Raw genomic sequence first — 16,348 nt, forward strand, 5'->3', positions numbered from 1 at the left:
GAAAGAAAGAAAGAAAGAAAGAAAGAAAGAAAGAAAGAAAGAAAGAACGAACGAGGAATAAATTTACCCTAAGAAGTAAAAGACCTGTACATTGAAAACCTTAAAACACTGATGAAAAGAATTGAAGGCAACACACATGGAAAGGTATACCATATTCATGGATTAGAAGAATATTGGTAAAATGTCTATAATACCCAAAGCAATCTACAGATTCAATGCAATCCCTAGCAAAATACCAATAGCATTTTTGACAGAATTAGAATCCTAATATTTGTTGGATGGAACTAAAAAAGACCTAAATGGCCAAAGCAATCTTGAGAAAGAACAACAAAGCTGAGATATCATAATCCCAGATTTCAAGATATACTACAGAGTTATAATAATCAAAACAGTATGGTACTGGCACATAAACAGATCCATTGGTCAATGGAATAGAAGAGAGAGCCCAAAAATAAACCCATGCTTATATGGTCAACTGATCTATGACAAAGGAGGAAAAGACAGTCTTTCAATAAAGTCTTTCAATAAAGGGTGTTGGGAAAACTGGACAGCTCCATGCAAAAGAATAAAACTGGACCACTTATACTATAGAAAAAAAAAAAAACCTCAAAAATGAAAACAAAAAACAAAACCAAACTCAAAATGTATTAAAAACCTAAATGTGAGACCTGAAACCATAAAACCCCTAAAACAAAAACAACACAAGCAGTAATCTCTTTGACATCAGCCCTAGCAACATATTTTTGGATAGGTCTCCTGCAAGGGAAACAAAAGTAAACATAAACTATTGGGACTACACCAAAATAAAAAGCTTTTTTGCACAGCAAAGGAAACCATCAACAAAATAAAAGGCAACCCAGTGAATGGAAGAGGATATTTGCAAATTATATATCTGATAAGGGGTTAGTACCCAAAATATATAAAGAACTTATACAAATCAACACCAAAATAACAAAAATGTGGTTGACAAATGGGCAGAAGAACTGAGTAGACATTTTTCCAAAGAAGACATACACATGAGAAGACAAAAGACACGTGAAAAGATGTTCAACATCACTAGTCATCAGGGAAAGGCAAATCAAAACCACAATGAGATATCACCTCTCAGCAGTCAGAATGATTAAATCAGAAAGAAATAACAAGTATTGGTGAAAATGTAGAGAAAAGGAACCCTTATGCACTGTTGGTGGTAATGGAAATTGGTGCAGCCACTGTGGAAAACAGTATGGAGGTCCCTCTAAAACTTAAAAATAGAACTATGTGATCTACTTTTTCCACTGGGTATTTACCCAAAGAAAACAAACACTAATTCAGAAAGCTACATGCACCCTTATGTTTACTGCAACATTATTTACAATAGCCAAGATACAGAAGCACCTAAGTATTCATTAATAGATAAAATGGATAGGGGTGCCTGGGTGGCTCAGTCAGTTGAGCATCTGACTCTTGATCTCAGGTCTTGATCTCAGAGTCTTGACCTCAGGATCATGAGTTCGAGCCCCATGTTGGACTCCATGATGGGTGTGGAGCCTACTTAAAAATTTTTTTTAAATAAATGGATAAAGATGTGATAGATACACACACACTGGAATATTACTTAGTCACAAAAACGAATGAGATTTTGACATCTGCAACAACATGGATAGACCTAGAAGGTATTATGCTAAGTGAAATAAATTACCAATTCAATATCTATAACATACAGGGCTACTCACATTCTCCATTTCTGTTACACTTTGGTAACTTATAGCTTTTGAGATTTGTCTAATTATCCAAACTGTTAAATTTGTATTAGCATAAAGTTGTTCATAATGTTTCTTTATTAACGTACTTTAGTACCACAGCCCTTGGGCGTTTCTATTAAAAGTTCTGAATGATCAACAAGGACTTTGCTAGCTAGAAAAAACTCAAATGCCTCCCCACCGTCTATGACCTCAAAGGGCTATTAGCTCATATCAACCTGGTCAACCTTTGCCTGGCTTTATAGTTTCATTCTACACACATGTTCCAGAATTCAGAGAAAAATAAAAAGTCAGAGAGACTCCTACAGAAGCTTTTAGAATTATTTTCCTACATAGTGTCCTTCTTTTGGAATTTTGCCCTGTAACTTTCAACTGCCTCAGCCTCCACGAATTCTGATCTCTGTCTCCTCAACTTGTTGAGACCACTGTCCTTTGCCCAAGATTCCTCTCTCTGCTCTGTAATTCAGACTGTGCCTCTAGGCAGGAAGTTGGGGTGATTAGGTGACCATACAGCTGGCTTGTTTTCCTTATTTCAGGGATCACAGTCCTGCACTGCTGTTGTCCAACATCTGAAAACAGTTGTTTAATATATTTTGTGCAGATTTTGAGTTTTTAATGTTCGTAAAAATTAATCCCTAGAAAAAAACATTTCATTCCCTGGTTTTAAGGTCATTAAAGTGCAGAGAGTATTTATTTCTAAATAAATTTGTACTTCAGTTTATGTAACAGATTTATTCTTTAATAATGATCACTTTCAAACAAATGAACATTTTAAGTGTTTTACTGTAATTGGTTAAAAGTACTCTGTGGGATTTTCCTTTTAATTTCAAGAAAGGGATGCCTGGGTGGCTCAGTCGTTAAACGTCTGTCTTAGGCTCAGGTCATGATCCCAGGGTCCTGGGATCAAGCCCCGCATCGGGCTCCTTGCTCAGTGGGAAGCCTGCTTATCCCTCTCCCACTCCCCCTGCTTGTGTTCCCTCTCTTGCTGTGTCTCTCTCTGTCAAATAAATAAATAAAATCTTAAAAACAAATTTTTCAAGAAAGAAAATAATTTTTAAATAAGTATCATTTCCTTATGTGCCCACATGGTAAGTCTAAAATTTATAGCTTAATGCTCGGCAGGCTGTTTTGAACTCAAGAAGGGGTTTTATTCTAAAGAAAAGAAATAGTAACGGGGAGAAGTTAAAAATCTCATTAAAAGTCAGAAACTATAGAACAATCTGATCATACAGATTAATCCCAAAAGGCTGTTGTTTCAGTTTGAATGGGTATCTTGACAGTAGGTTATCACTGCTTTATTGCTAGGAGCTTATTACTTCCCTACCATATGTGGATTCAGCATCTCTATTTCAGTATTCCTGATGCTTTAATCAACTATTTGCTCTGCTGGGATAGCTGTTCCCTACCTCATAACTTCTTCTTATAATTTTGATTCATTTGTGGTCTACTCCAGGTTCCTGCAATTTCCCACAGCCACTGCTTGATTTGCCTATTTCTGAGTTTACACTGATATGAAGGAGAGTAAAAGCAAAAGCCCTAACTTGCTGACCAGTTATGGTATGGCCATCAGGTGCTCACCCCGTGGTTCTCCTTAAGAGACTGTGAGTCTAGAAGGTACCATCACGTCTGTTCTGTTTAGTGTAAGTTCTTGCTTTTAGCTATATGGATGCCCATTTTAGCAAAATGTACTTAAAGTGAAAACCTTTCAAACTGAAATAAATTTCTGTGTTAGAATCAGGTTAATACAGTTGATTTTTTTTTTTTTTTTTTTTTGAGAGAGAGAGAATGAGAGAGAGCACATGAGAGGGGGGAGGGTCAGAGGGAGAAGCAGACTCCCTGCCGAGCAGGGAGCCCGATGCGGGACTCGATCCCGGGACTCCAGGATCATGACCTGGGCCGAAGGCAGTCGCTTAACCAACTGAGCCACCCAGGCGCCCAATACAGTTGATTTTTTTAAAACATTTTATTTATTCATTTGAGCCACAGAGATAGAGAGAGAGAGAGAGAGAGGATGAGCAGTGGGGGAGGCGGAGGGAGAGGGAGAAGCAGACTCCCCGCTGAGCCAGGAGCCTGATGTGGGGCTCCATCCCAGGACCCTGGGATCATGACCCGAGCCGAAGGCAGACACTTAACCATGTAAGCCACCCAGGCGCCCCAACAGAGTTAACTCTTGAACAAGTTTGATTACGCAGGTCTACTTATACACAGATTTTTTACAGTACTGTACATACTTTCTCTTCCTTATGATTTTCTTAACATTTTCTTTTTTCTTTACTGTAAGAATGCAGCGTTTAATACATGTAACATACAAAATATGTGTTGATTATTTCTGTTATTGTTAAGGCTCCTGGTTAATAGTAGACTACTAGTCGTTAAGTTTTGAGGGAGTCAAAAGTTATACATGAATTTTTGACTGTTCAAGGGTCAAATGTATATGCAAAGTTTTACCTTGATTCCTCATCACACCTGAACTACTTTCTCATCTTCCCTGGATAATGGGCAATAAAAAATGTGGAACTAAAATATCAAGAGTTTTGTTGATGAGGCAAGTTCTCAGGAGCAGAGAAGTAAAATGGTCCCTTTACTATTTCTCATATGGCTGTCCTGTCATCCCCCAAAAGAATGTAAATTATTGTACTTGAAAACCAGGGCCATTACATTTGTCTTTTGTTTCAAATTCCTGTAGGAAATAAAGGATTAAAGTAGTGACAACAACAAGAAATGCTACCAGATATTTCAGATACTCAGGCATTCTCTTTCTTCAAACCTTTGATAATCCTGTCTGTTTCAACTTTACCACCTTTATTTTTTTTACCAATTTTACCATTCTTTACCAACTTTATTTTAGCAAAATTTATTCCAACTTCCCTACATTTCTCATACTTGCTTACAATGTAGTCTAAAGTTTTTGGATTTCTGACTGTGCTTGCTGCTTCCACTACATTAAAACTGCAATTAAGGTCCCCAATTAACTCCACATTGCTAATCCAATAGTCAATTTTCAGTCCTCATCTTACTTGAGCTGTCAGCCACACTGGACACAGGGATCATCTCTTTTCCTAAAAATGCTTTCCACCTGGTTTCTAGGACACAACTCCCCTAGTCCTCTGCCTACCATGTAGCCCCAGTTACTTCTCTAACCTCATCTCCTACTACTTACTTGCCCCAGTTCTGCCACAGACTTCTTCCTATCCTTCAGATGGGCCATCTCAGACCACTGCACTTTCCTCCCTCTGCCTGGAAAGCTCTTACCAGACACCTGCATAGCTTATCCCTCAGCTTCTTTAAGTCTTTGTGCTGTCATCTTCTCAATGACACCATCTCTGACTAACCTATATGAAGCAGCAATACAACACTCCCTAGAACACTGCCTATTCTCCTTTAACCTGGTTTATTTTTCTTGATGCCATTTATCACCATATAAAGCATAAGGGTTAAGTGCACAGACTGTTTTGTTTATTGGATGTACAGTATAGTAGTTAAGAGCACAGACTTTAGAGACAAAATATCTAGGTTCAAAGTCTGGGTCCACCACTTAGCTGTGTCAGCTTTGGCAAGTTACTCAACCTTTCTGTGCCTCAGTTTCCTCAACTACAAAATGGGGATACTAAAAGTAAGCCTCCTAGAGTTGTTGAGGGCTAAATGAGTTATCTGTAATGCACCTAAAACAGTACCTGGCATATATTACTCATTCATGGTGATGATTTTGATAATGATGGCTCCCCTCTCCAGAATATAAGAATAGGAAAATTGAAAAAAAAAATTATTAAAGTATAACACATGCACAGAAAAGTAAACATAACAAATGTACACCTCAATGAATTAGCAGAAACTGAATACCAATGTAACTCATCACTCAGATCAAGAAATGTACTGCCAGCAACCATTCTACTGGAAATACACCTTGCAGTAGAGATTGCTGGGTCAGAGTATACACTGCTGAACAGTTTTCCAGGGTGTCTGTACCAGTTTATACTCCCAACAGCAAAGTATGAGAGTTACCATTGCTTCACATCTTCACTAGTACTTGGCATTTTCAATCGTCTGGCGGACATGTAGTGGTCTCTCATTGTGATTTGAACTTTACACTCACAATTACTAATAAAGTGAGCACCTTTACATGTTCATTGGCCAGTCTCCTTTGTGAAATGCCTGTTCAAGACACTTGTTCACTTTTCTATAGGGTTGTCTTTTTTTTTTTTTTATAATCTATACGCATTCTCTGTATTTTCTAAATACCAGAGGAGTGACATTTGTATCCCCTTCACCTATGTCTCCTAAAACAAAGCTAAGAACATATGAATGCATGCTTGTTTTATCTGTCTTCAGATCACCTCCATTTCTACAACTCTGCTTCATAATCTGCAATTTATGGTGATTCTCAACCTCTAATTCTACCAAAAGAGGTTCTAACATGTTGACTACCTAATAATCTTTACAAAGTAAAGATTTATAAAGACTTTATAAAGATTTATTAAGGTATTCCAGGTTAACTTCCCCAATTTACTTTCCTAACCTGCTTTTCCCATCACTTAAACTTCCAAAACACAGGCTTATGGGCTGGGGAAGATAAAAAGGCCAATTAGAAGTTAACTACACAGGGGTACCTGGGTGGCTCAGTCATTAAGCATCTGCCTTTGGCTTAGGTCATGATCCCAGAGTCCTGGGGTCGAGCCCCGCATCAGGCTCCCTGCTCCGTGGGAAGCCTGCTTCCCTCTCCCACTCCCCATGCTTGTGTTCCCTTCTCTCGCTGTCTCTTGTGTCAAATAAATAAATAAAATCTTAAAAAAAAAAAAAGTTAACTACACAAATCAGAGACTGTGTTTTAGGCAGAAATAGCAGGATGTTCAGAATCCCACAGACGAGAGAGAACAAAGTGGATTTTGAAACCATAAGTAGTTCAGTGCTGAAGTATAACATAAAATAAAAGGAAAGAGGAGGCCAAAATAAATAGCAACAGGGAACAGAGCTTATGTCACAAGGATCTTTTTTTTTAAAGACTTTATTGAGAGTGTTCTAGTGTGCACATGAGTAGGGGGAGGGGCAGAGGGAGAGGGAGGAAGAAAACCTCAGGCAGACCTGTGATGTGGAGCCCAACACGGGGCTTGTTCTCACGACCCCAAGATCATGACCTGAGCTGAAATCAAGAGTCAGGCGTTTAACTGACTGAGTCACCCGGCCACCCTGCCACCCCTGTCACAAGGATCTTATATTTCCTTCTAATTAACACAAACTACTTTATATATATGGACATTCAGTTCATTTTTGTTGAAAGAATAAATTACTTGGTTCTGAATAATTCTATCCAACAACCCAACAAATTGTTTCCCCCAAAAGGGCCAAGCATAGAAAGAGTTCTATAAATACTTGCAGGTTTTCCAACCATTTCCTAACTTATCAATTACCTAAGTCAGATAAAAATGTTTTCAACTTTATATATATGTAGATGGTCATATATCAGAATTACCTATAGTGAACCTGCTCTGTAACAGTGTGACTAATAGAGCTGGAACAAATTTGATATATTTCTTAATGCATCTAGCTCAATCATTAGCACACTGCACCATGTGTTAAGGTATTTCGTTTTAATATTTTATACTTTGACAATGCTGTTTCCAAAGTACTTTATTAATTAATCTGATCCCATAATAATCCTAATATGTTACCAGCAAAAGAGTAGGGATAGGGTGCCTGGGTGGCTCAGTTGGTTAAACGACTGCCTTCGGCTCAGGTCACGATCCCAGGGTCCTGGGATTGAGCCCTGCATCGGGCTCCCTGCTCCTCAGGGAGCCTGCTTCTCCCTCTCCCTGCCACTCCCCCTGCTTGTGCTCTCTCTCTGTGTCAAATAAATAAATAAAATCTTTAAAAAAAAAAAAAAAAAGAGTAGGGATAATCTCTACATCATATAAGGAACCTGAAGCCTGGGAAGGTTGACTTGCTCAAGGAGATGAGGCTGAGTCGTCTGAGTTCTAGGTTACCTTCTTTCCAAAACCCATACAGAGCCTCTAGGGAAGCCTTCTGTATACCATTTTCTGTTCTTTGATAAGTTATTAAATATTAGCCCTTTAGAAAATGTTACAAACACGATAACACTATTGGCAGTCAGCTTCACTCCCCAAGTCTAACTGAAAACAGTACTCCACACCTCTGCACCATGATCGTATTGCTTTATTATTAATAGTGATTTTCTCAATTTAACATACTTTTGAACCTTTAAAAAATTTAAATGTACACTGTATCTGTAAACTAATTCTAGCAAGCTAAGCAATTATTACATTATATGCTGTATCCAGTGGTGGGGTGGAGGGAGCCCTAGTTTGGCATTTTGCGCGGATGGCTCCAGTTTACAACTAAGCTTTAAATCTGTAAGAAATCAAAAAAAAAATTTATAGAATTTATCATAAGATATGAAATGATCAGTTCTCTACAGGTCACAGTGCTCTATAGACCATAAACATAAGGGATGATTTTTCTTTAACTTTCACTTTTAAATCTCCTCCCTTTAGCATAAAGCACAAAGGGCAGGCAGGACTAGGAAAGAATAGAAAACATAGAATGGAAAGGAGGAAACAGCAGACTACTAAAGGGCGTGCACTTTGTCTTGTAAAAGCAAACAAAGAACTTAATTTTCCAAGAGTCAAAGGAGAACAGAAAATGTGAGCAATGGAAAACTGAGCTTGCAGTGCTCAGTGACAGCAATTTTCTACCTTTTTTTTTCATTTTAGATAAACAATTGACCTTAAAGAAAAAGTAAGCCCATTCATTCTAAATTCCTCTTTGGTTTCTTTAATGAAATCTGGTTATGGTTTCTTTAATAAAATCTGGCATAGGATCAGCCATAAGAAAGACCTGATTTTAAAAATATGTAAAGAATTGTAAAGAAAGGGCACCTGGGTGGCTCAGTCAGTTAAGCATCTGCCTTTGGTTCAGGTAATGATCTCAGGGTCTTGGGATCAAGCCCTGAGTCAGCTCCCTGCTCAGCGGGGAGCCTGCTTCTCCCTCTCACTGCTCCCCCTCTGCTTGTGCGCTCTTTATCAAATAAATAAAATCTTAAAAAAAAAAAAGTTGTAAAAAATACTTACAATGTATTTTATTAGGAATTGTGGTAATAAAAATCACAACTTAATGTAAAGCCCCAAGATTTTTTTTTTTTAAAGATTTTATTTATTTATTTGAGAGAGAGAATGAGAAAGAGAGAGAGAGAGAGCACCTGAGAGGGGGGAGGGTCAGAGGGAGAAGCAGACTCCTTGCTGAGCAGGGAGCCCGATGTGGGACTTGATCCCGGGACTCCAGGATCATGACCTGAGCCGAAGGCAGTCGCTTAACCAACTGAGCCACCCAGGCGCCCCAAGCCCCAAGATTTTAAAAAAATTATTATATTCAACATGGAACAGATCTGAATTATGAAGATACCAGGTAAAAGTTAATTATCTTTGGCCACTTTAGGCAATTATTAAAAACAGTTTGTTGGTAGAAAGACACATGTAAATATTTATTAGGCATAATTCCCTCTACAAATTCACTCAACTTTTGAAAAAAATAAGCTGATTTTATACCTATCTTAAAAAGATTTTTTAAAAAGGTTTATTTGAGAGAGGGAGAGCACAGATGGAGAAGCAGACTCCCCACTGAGCTGAGACCCCCCGACGCGGGGCTGGATCCCAGGACCCTGAGATCATGACCTGAGCTGAAGCAGACACTTAACCAACTGAGCCACCCAGGCGCCCCCTCTCTTAAAAATTTTTATCCTCTCAGATTTTCACACTTTATCTACTACTGTCCTTTACCAAGATTTTATACCTTCAAATCATAGTAAATAATTAGATATTACTTTAAGACTAAAGAGCAGGAGAAATTAGATACACATTCTTAGAAAGTTTTTAAAATTGACCTGAAAGTCTTTTAATTTTCCCCAAATTCCCACTTCTACTTTATTCCCACCATGCTTTTGCTGTAACAATACCCTGAGTTTCAATGTATGTTTTAGCCAACAGATTTAAAACTTTGAAGTTTAATTGGTATATAAACTGAATATACAATTATACACATGAAATTAATACAGAAGAGGAGAGGAAGCTTTCAGCAACAGAAGTAACAAGCAAGGAGTAGTCAAACGTGCTTCAAAAACCAAAATAAGTCCCATGAATCACATGAAGGGGAGCATAGCTGGAGATGAGCTGGGAAGTAAGGCAAGAAGAAATCAGTTTAATCTGTTACAGGAACCTTTCTGATCTTTGATACCTCTTGGTGCAGGTCTTGTATTCTGTTCAACCACAAGCCTTTTCTCAGGAATTAGCAGAAGCTATACACATGGCTCTCACAGTCAAGCTAATATTTCTAGTAATAGGAGTAAGAAAAAAGTTTTTTTTAATAAGTTTTAATTGATATCCAAGAATTTAATTTGTGCATATTATGTATATCTAAAAACCACTTTTTTCCAAAAAATTTTGTTTTGAATTTTAGAAGTTACAAACATGTTTTTAATATATGTGCTGCCAAAGCGAACACAATAAACATGTTTATTTTTCTTTTTTAAGATTTTATTTATTTGAGAGAGAGAGCAGGAGCACGAGCAGGGGGAGGGGCAGAGGGAGAGGGAGAAGGAGACTCGGCACTGGGCAGGGAGCAGTAGACTCACCACTGGGCAGGGAGCCTGACAAGGGATTCAATTCCAGGACCCTGGGATCACGACCTGAGCCGAAGGCAGACGCTCAACGGACTGAGCCACCCAGGTACCCCTAAACATGTTCTTTTAAAACACTGTCCTTTTTAGGCTTATTTTCCTACCTAATATCCTTTCTCAAGCAAGATGATATATTACTACATGTAGTTTATTTTGTTAGAATTTGATACAAATTAAACGTCTGCTCAAAACTTTAATTACCAAATGTTAAGATTTAATTTTCAACTTTCATTAAGAAAATTCTATCCTGTCCTCAATAAATAAAGTATGGGTTGGGTATATATTAGATACTTAAATGTTTATTGTTTAATTTTCTTAGCCTGCTTCATTCAAAACCAATGCCAATATAATTGCTTGGATATCTACTAGGTAAATGGATATGGTAAATACCAATTTTGCTTTTAAACAGGCCTCCTTTTTCTTCTACAGTCTACAGAATAATGGTAATTATACAGTAGAATGGCAAAGACAAGCAATGACTTTCTAGCAATTTGCTGCAAGAGAACATGGTTTACTTTTTAAATTAACAGAAAAAGTCTCTCAGATCTTCTAAAATATAAAAACTTATTACATATATACCTGCAGGCATTCTCTTCCAGAAACAAAGGGTGAAAATGAAAGATTAGTTCTAGTTTTGCCAAAATACCCACTTACTATAGGAGGCTCTTTTAGCTGGGCAGCCCCTGGAACACCGTCCAGGAATCTCAAATTTACCATCTCCAAAATGGGACCTGTCATCTTTCCCATCAAAACCCACTCTTCCTTCTCTGTCACCCATGTTTCAATCAATGGTAAGTACATACTGCCTTAGACTCCTGAGAGTAATTTTTAACTCATACCCCATATATTCAATGAGTCACCAGGACCTGACCATACTACCCTGTAATCTCCAAAATTCTTCCACTTTACCAATGACTACTTCACTTGGCTACTAATCATTTACTGTCTGTACCACTGCAAAAACTTCCTTAACTGACCTCTATACTTCGAGTGTTAGTTTCTCCAGTCTTTTATGGTTGCAATGTGAAGATGTGTTTTCTACAAAGAAAATGTGATAAGGAATGTGAAACTGAATAAAGGGAACCTCATTTAAAATGGAGTTGGGAGGCTAGAAGGACTTGAGATTGTGGGTATCAAAAGGGAGAGACATACCTCACATTCCCAAAGGGAAGAAGCCTACTTTACTCCTTCAATAGGAGAAGAGAAGAATTTCTCCTTGCCTACAGCAACAAGCTCGGGATATTAAGAAAATACCACAACTCCGCCTATGAGAAACCATCACCACTGAACTCCCAATTTCCTCTAAAGGACTTTTGTTCAACTTCCAACTTTCTCCTTTTCTCTACAAAGTAAGGTTCCTCTCCTTTGATCTCAACTTGCCCATGGTGTCCCAAATTGCAATGCTCTGCTATATCTAAATAAACCCATTTTCCTGGTCAAAATAACTGACAGTTTTAAAGGTTAACATTAGGAGACTTCAATGGCCCTAACCTCCTCTTGCTCTCAAAATAAAGGCCAAACACCTTAATATGAAACAGAAGGCCCTGCATAATTTGCTTTATTTACCTCTCCAGGCTCATCTTTTTCCATTCATCTCCTGCATTCTATGCTCCCTACATACTAAATTTCTTTTAGATCTTCAAATGCACCATATTCTTTTCACAAACGCTTGGCAAAACCTACCTTTCCTTATGCTTGACTTACGAATACCCAACCTTCAGGCCTTAAACATTTGAGGAATCTTCCATGACCTCTCAAGTGCTCTTACAGCACATTTTATTCCCTCCCCCAACCATTTACTACCCTGAATTGTCATTGACTGTCTCTATCCTCCTCTGAACTGTAAACTCTGGGACAGCAAATTTTTTGTCTTTATTGTAGGCTGGCCTACTATCTACCCCAGAGCTGATATCCAATATTTTTAGAGTGAATGAGTAAGAACTTTGGAGTTAGACCTACATTTCAATCCTGGTTCTGTCACTTATTATGTAATCCTTTATCAAGTTACTTAAATCGCTGGGGCGCCTGGGTGGCTCAGTCGGTTAAGCGTCTGCCTTTGGCTCAGGTCATGATCCCAGAGTCCTGGGATCGAGCCCCACATCAGGCTCCCTGCTCAGTGGAGAGCCTGCTTCTCCCTCTTCCTCTGCCTGCTGCTCTGCCTACTTGTGCTCTCACTCTGTCTCTCTGTCAAATAAATAAATAAAATCTTTAAAAAAAAAAACCAATTACTTAAATTGCTCCTAAACTCTAAGTTGTTGTTTTTTTATGATTAATAATACCTATCTTGTAAGGTTATGACAATTAACTGACATTATATAGAGAGCAGGTAACACATAAACAAAGGCAAGTGTTTGTATTGGTAAAGACTCTTCTGGCTACAAGAACAGAATCTGACTAAAGGTAGCTGAAGCAAAAAGGAGAATTTTTTTTTTTTTTTTTTTTTAAGATTTTATCTGGGGCGCCTGGGTGGCTCAGTCATTGAGCGTCTGTCTTCGGCTCAGGTCATGATCCCGGAGTCCTGGGATCGAGTCCCGCATCGGGCTACCTGCTCTGCGGGAAGCCTGCTTCTCCCTCTCCCACTCCCCCTGCTTGTGTTCCCTCTCTCGCTGTCTCTCTCTCTGTCAAATAAATAAATAAAATCTTAAAAAAAAAAAAAAGATTTTATTTATTTATTTGACGGAGACACAGAGAGAGCACAAGCAGGGGGAGCAGCAGAGGGAGAGGGAGAAGCAGGCTCTCCGATGAGCAGGGAGCCTGATGTGGGGCTCGATCCCAGGACCCTGAGATCATGACCTGAGCTGAAGGCAGAAGCTTAACAACTGAGCCACCCAGGTGCCCAAAAAAGGAGAATTTTTATAAAGCCTACAGGACGTTCTCGTGGAATTCAAAGTCATAGGGGAAAACTAGAACCAGGAACTTAAATAATAAGAAAGTACGTTTCCTTGTTTTCTTTTTTCTGGTCCTTCTGTCTGCCCCCCTTCCAACCCTTTCTTCCTCATCTCCTCCTCTCCTATTTATCCATCTCTCTCCTCTTTCCCTTCATGTGTTTCCATCTCTCTCCATCTTTCACCTCTGCTACCCTGTTCATCTGTTTCATTCTTCTCTCCTATGGCAGAATAGCTTTTTCGACTCTTTACAGGGTAGAACATGGCTGCCAATACTTCCAGAGTTATAGATCCTTATTTTAGAGCTAGGGAGAGGGATACTAAGTCTGAACTCCAAATTCCTAAAGACTCTAGCCCAGGCTCCTCAGGCCAGTGGGATCACCACTGAAACATGGCAGATGGGGAAGGTCTTAGAAAATGAGGGAGTCTAGGCAATCAAAACATTCGGGGCTTACTACTCCATCCGTTAAGTAAATGCTATTAATGTTTCACAAGAATTATTTTTACTTAAGTGAATTAGCTACAATAAGAATATATTAGTAATTAGTAAAGTTTTAAGTTACACGTCTCTGATTTTAAGTTTTATATGAATGGAAAATGTGTTATCAACATGAAACATGTAAAAAGGATTATTCTCTTTATTTTTAACTCCCTGAACTTCTGATCTGAACAGCTTATGATGCAAGACAGACTACAAAGTATTTAAAGATATTCTAAGAAAATTTCAAATTATACAGCACACTTCTAGCTAGAGATCCAGAGAGAATTGGGAATAGATCTCAAAAACACCTTTTAAAATTTGGATTAGCACACTCTAAACGCCTTCCTCATATCTTGTTCCAAACTGAACAGAAAACCTTATATAAAGTGGAAAAAACATTTGGGAAAAATCATCACATAACATTTTACAGCTCTCTAGCAATAAGTATAGATCCAAGGTTATAACAAAACTGTATCTGAGAGCTCAACTTAGTTCAATTGGAAAAATCAGCATAAAACAGTAAGAGTGAATTAACATATCTACTTCCCTGCCTCTACACAGATTTTTCTAAGCTTCTATATGTAGTATCATTTACTGGTTAATTTTTCACCTGATATGAATAAGATGAAGTGAGTTAACATATCTACTTCCCTGCCTCTACACAGATTTTTCTAAGCTTTTATACGTATCATTTACTGGTTAATTTCTCACCTGATATTAATATTTGTAATACACAATTAACAAAGTTTTTTAGCTGTTTCCTTTAATAATAAACAAAATAAACATGTTACTTACACTAAAGAAAACAGGAATGCTAAATTAACTGAGTCTTCCCAAATTTCTTATTTGCAAAAATGCCTATTTTGAGACACATTTTGTCACATATATGGCCAAAACTTTTCTTGCAATTTTAAGTGTCCATAGGACATTTATTAAACACAGTTTCTAGTTTCTTCTTATATTAAGAGCAAGTTTTTAAAATTTTCTTTTTAACTGCAAATTTCCTCCATGCTCATATTAAATTTAAATAACAGATGTGGGGCACCTGGGTGGCTCAGTCAGTTAAGCATCGGACTCCTGATATCAGCTCAGGTCTTGACCCCTGGGTCATCAGTTCAAGCCCCACAATGGGCCCCACGTTGGGCTCCACACTGGGTGTGGAGCCTACTTTAAAAATAAATAAATAAAATAAAATTTAAATAACATATGTATATAAAGTAAAAAGGTGTTGGATGCACTAACTGATTTAATCCAGACAGTAACCGTTGAAGATATGTGCCATTATTATCCCCGTTTTACAAATGAGGAAATTTAAAACCTGAGAGATTAAGTAAGTTGGTTCTATGTCACAAAATTAGTAATAGAGACAAAGCCAGAAGTTGAATGAACTCAGATTTTGTGCCAGTGTTTTCTACTTCTACTTCCACTTCAGCCATAACAAATCACCTATTTCTATTGCTGCCATAACAAATTGTCACAAACTTAGTAGATTTAAACAACACAAATTTATTATTTTACCATTCAGAAGTCTGACATGGGCCTCATTAGGCTAAAATCAAGGTGTCAGTAGGGCTGCATTCTCTCCTGGAGAATCTATGAGAATTGGTTTTCTTGTCCTTTCCAGCTTCTGGGGGCTGCCTGCATTCCTTGGCTCATGGAGTAGTCTCTTCATCTTCAAAGCCAGCAACACTGCCTGGCTAAGCTTCTGCCTGTTAATTTCTTTGACTCTTCTGCCTTCCTCTTCCAATCTTAAACATCCTTGTTACTAAACTGGACCCACCTGGATAATCCAGGCTACTCTTCCTACTTTAGAATCAGTTAATTAGCCACGTTAATTTCATCTACAACTGTACTTCCCCTCAGCTATGTAACCTAATACATTCACTGGTCCTGGGAGTTAGGATATGGATTTTTGGGGGAAGCCATCATTCTGCCTATCACAGTCCCTGTGTTTGTAATAAATATGCTACCAAAATTATACTGATCTGTTATGGTTTAGATAGTGAACATGTTTTGGCTCAAAATGTATATGTTAATTAGGTACCAAGGAACATAACTTTTCTAAATTAGAAGAATGGTTTAATTTATTTAGCTCTCAAAGTAGAACAAAGTCAATTGAATGAACTCACTCATCTAACTAGGTCTTAGAGGGAAATAAAGCCAATAAGAGATACCATCTTCCTCTTCCTTATCAAACCTCTGAAGCACTAGCCTTTGGGGGAGAAGGAGAAACAAGTAAAGCTGGCCTTGTTCTAAGTGGCTGGAAGGAGACAGAAGCATTGTAAAAGGCTTGAATCCTGGTAACAGGGCTGTGGTTGGCATAAATCTGTCTGGATAACACTGGACCCAACTGTTCTTCAAGTGTACCCTAACGAGAATTCGACAGGAAACTGGTCTCAGCAAAACAATTACCAAAATTCCCAGGGATTTAAAGATCGGAGACTTTGGGGCGCCTGGGTGGCTCAGTCGGTTAAGCGACTGCCTTCGGCTCAGGTCGTGATCCTGGAGTCCCGGGATCGAGTCCCGCATCGGGCTCCCTGCTCAGCAGAGAGCCTGC

At 38.3% G+C, this 16,348-nt stretch overlaps 1 protein-coding gene across 3 annotated transcripts in view; it reads right to left on the reverse strand.

Annotated features, from left to right (window-relative positions):
* YES1 (YES proto-oncogene 1, Src family tyrosine kinase) overlaps nucleotides 1-16,348 on the reverse strand; it is a 76,442-nt gene that overhangs the window by 35,317 nt on the left and 24,777 nt on the right. Inside the window, exon 1 of one of the 3 annotated variants that reach the window (XM_034996139.1) lies at nucleotides 2,584-2,610. The exons of the other annotated variants lie outside the window; for them this stretch is intronic. The gene's annotated coding sequence lies outside the window, so the exon portion shown is untranslated. Of the gene's footprint in view, nucleotides 1-2,583; nucleotides 2,611-16,348 lie in introns of those variants that run through there. 3 annotated transcript variants of the gene reach the window in all.

This window comes from Mirounga leonina, unplaced genomic scaffold, assembly GCF_011800145.1.
Source record: "Mirounga leonina isolate KUSES-001 unplaced genomic scaffold, KU_Mleo_1.0 Mir_93, whole genome shotgun sequence".
Lineage (NCBI taxonomy): Eukaryota > Metazoa > Chordata > Mammalia > Carnivora > Phocidae > Mirounga > Mirounga leonina.